This window comes from Apium graveolens, chromosome 4 (genome assembly GCF_009905375.1).
Source record: "Apium graveolens cultivar Ventura chromosome 4, ASM990537v1, whole genome shotgun sequence".
In the NCBI taxonomy this organism is placed as follows: Eukaryota; Viridiplantae; Streptophyta; class Magnoliopsida; order Apiales; family Apiaceae; genus Apium; species Apium graveolens.
Genome location: NC_133650.1, coordinates 59,573,864 through 59,581,493, shown reverse-complemented (window position 1 = coordinate 59,581,493; position 7,630 = coordinate 59,573,864). Strand labels below are relative to the sequence as shown.

The 7,630-nt window shown below is 37.8% G+C and overlaps 1 long non-coding RNA gene across 1 annotated transcript; it reads right to left on the bottom strand.

The window, feature by feature from the left end:
* Window positions 1-3,032: 3,032 nt before the first annotated feature.
* Window positions 3,033-3,659, bottom strand: LOC141718014 (uncharacterized). The gene is made up of 3 exons (XR_012573899.1): window positions 3,592-3,659; window positions 3,389-3,487; window positions 3,033-3,307 (listed from the first exon to the last, which is right to left on the bottom strand). It is a non-coding gene; the product is annotated as an uncharacterized LOC141718014 (long non-coding RNA).
* Window positions 3,660-7,630: the final 3,971 nt, after the last annotated feature.

The window sequence follows — 7,630 nt, the reverse complement described above, 5'->3', positions numbered from 1 at the left end:
GTGACTCTACAGGTAGTCCTATAGGCCCATAGTATTGGGAGTATCTCATCCACCCAATTATTCCTTGATTTTTCGATCCTCTTATTTAGTCCATCCAGGATTATTTAATTCGCAACTTCTGCTTGTCCATTGGCTTGCGGGTGAGCCACAGAGGTGAACCGTAACTCAATTTCATTTTCTTCACAGTACTTCTTGAATTCCTCATTGTTGAATTGTGTTCCATTGTCAGTGACTAGGATGCGGGGAATTCCATACCGGTACATGATATTTTCCCACATGAATTGTGCAACTTGTTTAGTTATAATTTTGGCCAAAGGCTTGGCTTCAATCCACTTAGTAAAATAATCAATGGCTACAATCAGGAACTTCCTTTGTGCCGTGGCCATGGGGAAAGGCCCCTGTATATCCATTGCCCACATAGCAAAGGGGATGGGCGAGTTGATGGAGGTCAGCAACTCGGGGGTTGTCTAACGACTGGTGCGTGTTTCTGACAGCGGTCACACTTTTTCACATATTCTTTGGCATCAACCATCATTTCTGGCCAATAGAAGCCTAAACGGGTTATCTTACGAGCTAAGGCTCTGCCCCCCAAGTGTTGTCCATAGATACCTTTATGCACTTCTTCAAGAGCCAAGCGCGCCTCATCGGGCCTGAGACATCTTAAGTAACGAACTACATAATATCTTTAATACAAAATTCCATCTATCAAGGAGTATCTTCGTGCTCGAACAACCAACTTCCGTGCTTCAATAGCATCATTTGGCAACTAACCGGTTTGAATATGGGTCCTGATCGGATCTATCCATGATGTCCCCAGACCTATAGGAGCTACAAGCTTAACATCAATGCTCCGTGTCTTCAAAACGCGGAAGTATACACTTCCTGAACTTTCCTCAATCTCAGATGAAACAAATTTAGACAATGCATTTGCCTTAGCATTTTCCTCCCTTAGGATGTGCTCAACATGGCATTCATCGAACTGAGTCATCACAGCCCTTATTAGGCGGACATATTTAGGCATCGTGTTATCCCTTGCCTCAAACTCTCTCTTCACTTGGGATAAGACCAACTTCGAGTCTCCACAGACCTTCAAGTTCTTGACTCTCAGTGTCCCTGCTAGGCCGAGGCCAGCTATCAGAGCTTCATATTCTACCTCATTATTTGTGGTCGGGAAGTCTAACTTCATGGCATACTCAATCAAGAACCCATCAGGGCTTTGTAAAACCAAACCTGCTCCACTTGAATATTTTTTTTTATGCTCCATCAAAATAGAGAACCCAATAGTTTTTCTCTTTATCATCCTATTCTTTGTCCCCCTTATCAACTTCCTTGTGCTGAGGTATGGTATCTTCCTGCCCCCCGACTTCTTGGTTGGATATGGTACATTCCACCACGAAGTCAGTCAATACATAGGCTTTTATTACCGTTCATGGCTTATACTTGATATCTAATTCTCCCAGCTCTATTGCCCACTTGATCAACCTTCCACTAGCCTTGGGACTATGAATGATATTTCTCAGGGGCTGATTTATTAGCACCTCAATTTAATGAGCCTGAAAGTAAGGACGTAAATTTCTTGAAGCCATTACCAAAGTTAAAGCAAACCTCTCAATAGTTGAATAATTCAACTCAGCTTCATGCAGAATTTTGCTGACATAGTATACGTGTTTCTGGATTTTCAGTTCATCCTTAACCAATCCAGCGCTCAAGGCATTCTCTGAAACGGCCAAGTACAAGTATAAAACTTCATTCAAAGCTGGCTTGGCCAACAACGATGCCTGGGCCATATATTTCTTTAATTCCTCAAACGCCTTCTGGATTTCCTCACTCCATTGAAAATCTTTGACCTTTTTTAAGGACTTGAAGAACGACAAACACTTGTCTCCTGACTTGGAGATGCATCGTCCTAGCGCAACAACCCTTCCCGTGAGCTTCTGAACATCATTGACAGTTTTTGGTGGCTCCATATCCAGGATTTCCTTTATTTTATCGGGGTTGGCCTTGATCCCTCTCTTGGAGACCATCAATCCCAAAAAATTTCCAGATCCTACTTCGTAGGATTTAACATCATCTTGTGGTACCTCAGGACCTCGAAAGCTTCCCTCAAATGGGTTATATGATCAGTCTTTACTAGACTCTTGACGAACATGTCATCAACATAGACTTCCATAGTCTTGCCAATAAGATCCTTAAAAATTTTATTCACCAACCTTTGATAGGTGGCTCCTGCATTCTTGAGACCAAACACTACTAGAAAAACGTCAATAGACATCGGTTAAAAACCGATGTCTATGTATGTAAAAATCCGATGTCTTCGTGGGTGATGTTAAAGACCCCCCTATTTAACATCGGTTTTAAACTGATGTTAAATTGAGCATAAAACATCAGTTCCAAGTTTAAAACCGATTTCTATATCTTGATATTAAATTTCCCATGCATATCTAATCTTCATATATCATCATAATATGATATTTTTATCAATTTAAATATATGTGAGCTAAGCAAAATCTTTCAATTTAAACAATAAACTGATGTTACTAGTACCAGTAACAACAGTTTTCATCAAACAACCGATGTTAATAGTACCTTTGACATCGGTTCTTCATTGGTAACTGATGTCTATTTTTGACAAACTGATGTCTATGATGATTAATAACATCAGTTTTTTGTTTCAAGTTTTTTTTTGCTGTAGTCTTTAACATCGGTTTTTACTGATGTCAATGGTCAACTAGAACTGATGTATCAAGCTTTGATAGACATCATTTTTTTATTTTGTAGCAGATGTTTATAGTATTACATTAACACCAGTTTTATGTCAATAAAATGATGATAAATGGCTTTGTTTTAAAATCAGTTGGTTTGTATAAAATGATGTCTGATCACCTGTTTTATCCATGCAAAAATCAGAAACACAGATGCCAAAAAATTGCCAGAAAACCAAGCAATTGCCATTTAACAACCAAATTCAGCTCCAATATTTACCAAACTATCATTCAATCTCCAGCCATCCAAATTAACATCCCAATCTCCAAACATCCAAATTATCATCCCACCATACTAGCTACATAGTTTCAAATCTAAACCACCAAACATGAAGTACTAGACATTCATCCATATTTTCTAATTACTAGTTACAATCCGAATACATGTAACCAAAATAAAGGTGTTTTTCAGATTGCAATATAGGTACCAGTCGCCAAGCTAGAGTCGCCAACAACTACATGATGGATTGGATATAATCAAGCGTCTCATAGCGAACGATGTCAAGGTCCTCCTCTGTATAAGACTTGCGACTCTTGGAGGCCCACTGGAACACAAATATACTTATGTCATTCCTCAACCAACTGAAAAGTAATATTCATACAATTAAGAAAAGTAAAAAATATACCTTGTCTAGCAACTTCATCTCCTGGTCCTCAATTAAATCTTTCATATATCGCATGACCACATATCCACATTCTGTGCCACCTGGTTGTTTAGGGCATCCCTATACATTCCAATAAATTGTTGACAATTAGTGAACGGGGAAGATTAATCATAATTCCATATTTTACAAAAATGAAAAATTAAAAAAATCGACTAAATACTCACAACAAGGTTTTTAATTTTGGGATTCTTGTTTACCCGTCCTTCTTGAGCATTATAAGATCTCACTGCCCTGTAAATGTTATAATTATAAAATACAGTGTCAAATCCGTTAATTACCGATTACATTCAATATATAATTGTAAGTTGAAGTAAAAAATTACCGCATTAAAGCCTTTTCAAGGTCCTGGGGATGAGGATGATGAGGCAATGGATTAAGGATGAAAATTTCTGATTCCCAAAACACAACTAAAATCCAATGTAAACTGTTTTCATTATAAACAAATTAAAGTGAGCAAAATGTAATTTAAAAAATACATATCCGACAATTTTATATACATTATAATTAATTTACCAACAACTATATGACTAATCAAGGCCATACAATATTTTAAAATAGGACGCACAAAAAGAGACATACTTGTAGTTATAAGGCATAAAGTTCATCCGAAGAACTCCATCTTTCAGCCTTTGCACAACATATTCATTAAATTCATCATTCAACTTGTATGTGGACGGATGAAGAAAAGCAAACATCGATGACAAATCTCTACCCGGCCTATCCCGAAACACTGAATACAAATACCTAAAAAATAAAAAAAATACAAATTACATTTTCTGTAAATAGATCATTACTATATAAAATGAGACCAGATTCTAAAAAAGTATAAAAAGAAGCTTACGCCATGTATATTGATATAGCAGACTGTCCAATCATTTTAAACTCTAGCAATTCAAGAACAACACCAAAAGCTACCTTGTTATCAATGCTCTCCACTGCCATTTCACATTTGCGAGGACCCTATAGTTTATAATTATAAATCAAAATAGACACTATTGGCTCAAACAATTTAATAACATGCAATATTATCATAGAAATCAATCAAGTATACACTGTAATTGTATACCTTTTGTCCCGGTGGACCAGGAGGAGGAATAATAACAACAAAATCTGCACCATCTTTATCCTCAACGGTCATCAATTCATCTTCCATCAAATCTTTTGCAACTTTCCTTCTGTTCTTTTGTTCTTGTTCTTGTTCTTTTACCCCAGGACAACTTGCTTTTTCAGACATTGGTGAATGTAGATTGCCCCCAGCAACCAAAGCTTTCAACTCAGCAATTTGCAACTCAAGATTATGAAACTGCTCTTTGGTAACGTGATTTCTTGTCTGTTTCGGTAAATCGAAGTACAATGTTGGAGGTATGAAGTTTCCAACCCCACGAACCCTTCCCGCATGCTCGGGAGTTTCCAATACACTGGTGAGTACATCATTAGTTCCATCCGGCTTGAATTCACCATTTCTTTGCTTTTCGAGTAAGGAATCCTGTTAAAACCATGAGAGTAATTAGGTATGATTGGAAAATTAAAGAAGCAAAAAATTATAATAAGTCTTACAATTTGTTGAATTTTTTCTGCCAGTTCTGGGTCAAGAGTCCCATCTTCTGTCATACGGGCTTTTTTCCACATAATTGCCCTATCTGGCCTTTCTTCAGGCTCCAACCTCCCCGAGCGTTTCTACAAAAATTAAGATACATTCATAAAATTGAAAATATGAATACTACAAGAAAAATGATAAGACTCTTACTTCTTCTTCTTCCAATCCGATGTATCCTTTTCTTGACACTCGGTGTGGATATTTCCGTTGTCCCACTCTTTCACTCTGTTTTTTATTCTCTTCCTGTATACAAAATAAATCTTGTTGATTACTGTATTTTTACAATTAAATCTACTCCCAAAAAATCAAAAAAAAATATGGTCCTAAATTTAAATATATATATATATGTAAGTAATGCATACCTCCCACTCTTTTGTGACTCTAGCTGCAACAAATCGTCTCCATGCTTTCTTCCCGACAAAAGCATATTGCTTTGGTGGCTTCTGTAGCTTCTTCTTCTGCCTAACAAAAGGCATCACATGTTTCGCTGTCAATTTAGCCTTAAAATTTCTCCATTTTGCGCCTGCCGACTGTAGAATCCTCTTCCGACTTTCAGGAATCAGTTCGAACGTATCCTGAAGCACAAATTTAACAAGTTCAGACAGTGCAAATTTTTTGGTTACAAACTAAAATAATGCTTATACAAAATTAATCAATAAAAGAAAAAGAAAAGTGACTTACTTAACATATGGAAACACTTCACTGTTGTTTAAGAGGACGTGTAAATGCGCCTCATCTCGTTCTTTCTCTTCAACAGATTTAACTGTTGCAGCCGATAATGGACCAGAAAGTTTGCCTTGGTCCTTCGGAAGTCCGGCAGTTGTCAAACTATTTCTAGAAAACTCAGCGCAAAATTCTACAGATTCTTCTTTCAAGTATGCTTCGGCTATACAACCTTCTGGAAAATAACGGTTTCGCACGTAACTTTTCAACACTTTATTAAAACGCTCAAATGGATACATCCATCTATAGAAAACTGGTCCACATAAACGCAATTCCCTGACCAGGTGTACTATTAGATGTATCATTATATCAAAAAAAGAAGGCGGAAATATTTTTTCGAGCTCACATAAGGTTAATACCACATCAGCTTGCAATTTATCAAGTTTTGATACGTCAACAATTTTGTTGCACAAAGTGTTGAAAGAGAAGCAGAGTCTTATTATGCTAACTCTAACATTCTTCGGAAGTACAGAACGAATTGCGACCGGGAGTAATTGTTGAAGGAGTACATGGCAGTCGTGAGACTTCATCCCAAATATCTTTAAATCTGCCATGGATACACAATTTCTGATGTTTGAGGAATGCCCATATGGCAACTTCATTGATGAGAGTGATTTCAACACTTTTCTTTTTTCAGCTTTTGTTAGAGTAAAACTAGAAGGAGGCAGATAAGTTCTTTTTTCTCCTACTTCTGGAGCTAAATCAGTTCTAACCCCCATTTCCATCATATCTAGCCGAGATGCCTCACTATCTTTGGACTTGTGTTTTAAATTCAGTAACGTCCCAACTAGACTATCGCACACATTTTTCTCAATATGCATAATATCGAGGCAGTGACGAACGTGATGGAATTTCCAGTATTCCAACTCAAAAAATACTGACTTCTTCTTCCAAGCACAGTCCACCTTCTTCGACTTCTTTACTTCCTTTCCATAAGAAAATTTAATTTTTTCTTGTTGTGCCAACACCTCTTGTCCGGAAAGGGGTTGCCTTGGTTGTCCAAACTCTTGTTGACCATTAAAGGCTGCCTTCTTCTTCCTGTATGGATGATGCCTAGGCAAATACCGACGATGACCTTGGTAACATATTTTCCTACTATAAGGTAAATAGTTAGCAACGGTATCATCACCACACACTGGACAACCCAAATAACCCTTGTTGACACAGCCAGACAAATTACCATATGCCGGGAAATCGTTAATCGTCCATAACAAAGTCGCCCTTAAAGTGAAAAAAGTTTTTGTGAAGGCATCGTATACATTCGGTTCACCTTCTTCCCAAAGTTTTTTCAAATCATCAACTAACGGTTGTAAGAACACATCAAGGTTGTTACCTGGTTCATGTGGACCGGAGACCAATATAGTTAACATCATAAATTTCCTCTTCATACATAACCACGGAGGAAGATTATATGTTACCAATACTACCGGCCAACAAGAATACCGATTAGTCAGCCCATTGTTATGTGGGTTAATACCATCAGCCGACAAAGCTAGTCGAAGATTTCTTGGCTCACTTCCGAAGGCAGGCCACCTGTAATCGATATTCCGCCAAGAAGGAGAGTCGGCAGGGTGGCGCATCTGGCCATCATGAATTCTTTGGTTGGAATGCCATGTCAACAACTCAGCTGTCGAAGAAGATTTAAACATTCGTTTAAATCTCGGGATGATCGGAAAGTACCACATAACTTTTGCCGGGATTTTATACCTTTCTCTACCATCCTTACCCACCTTCCAGCGAGATAGCTTGCACTCTGGACACTCCGAAGCAGTCTCATTTACACCCCTGTATAGAACACATTCATTGGGACACGCGTGGAATTTTGTATACTCGAGGCCTAAATTCGAAAGAGTCTTATTTGCTTCATATGTGTTAACAGGTAA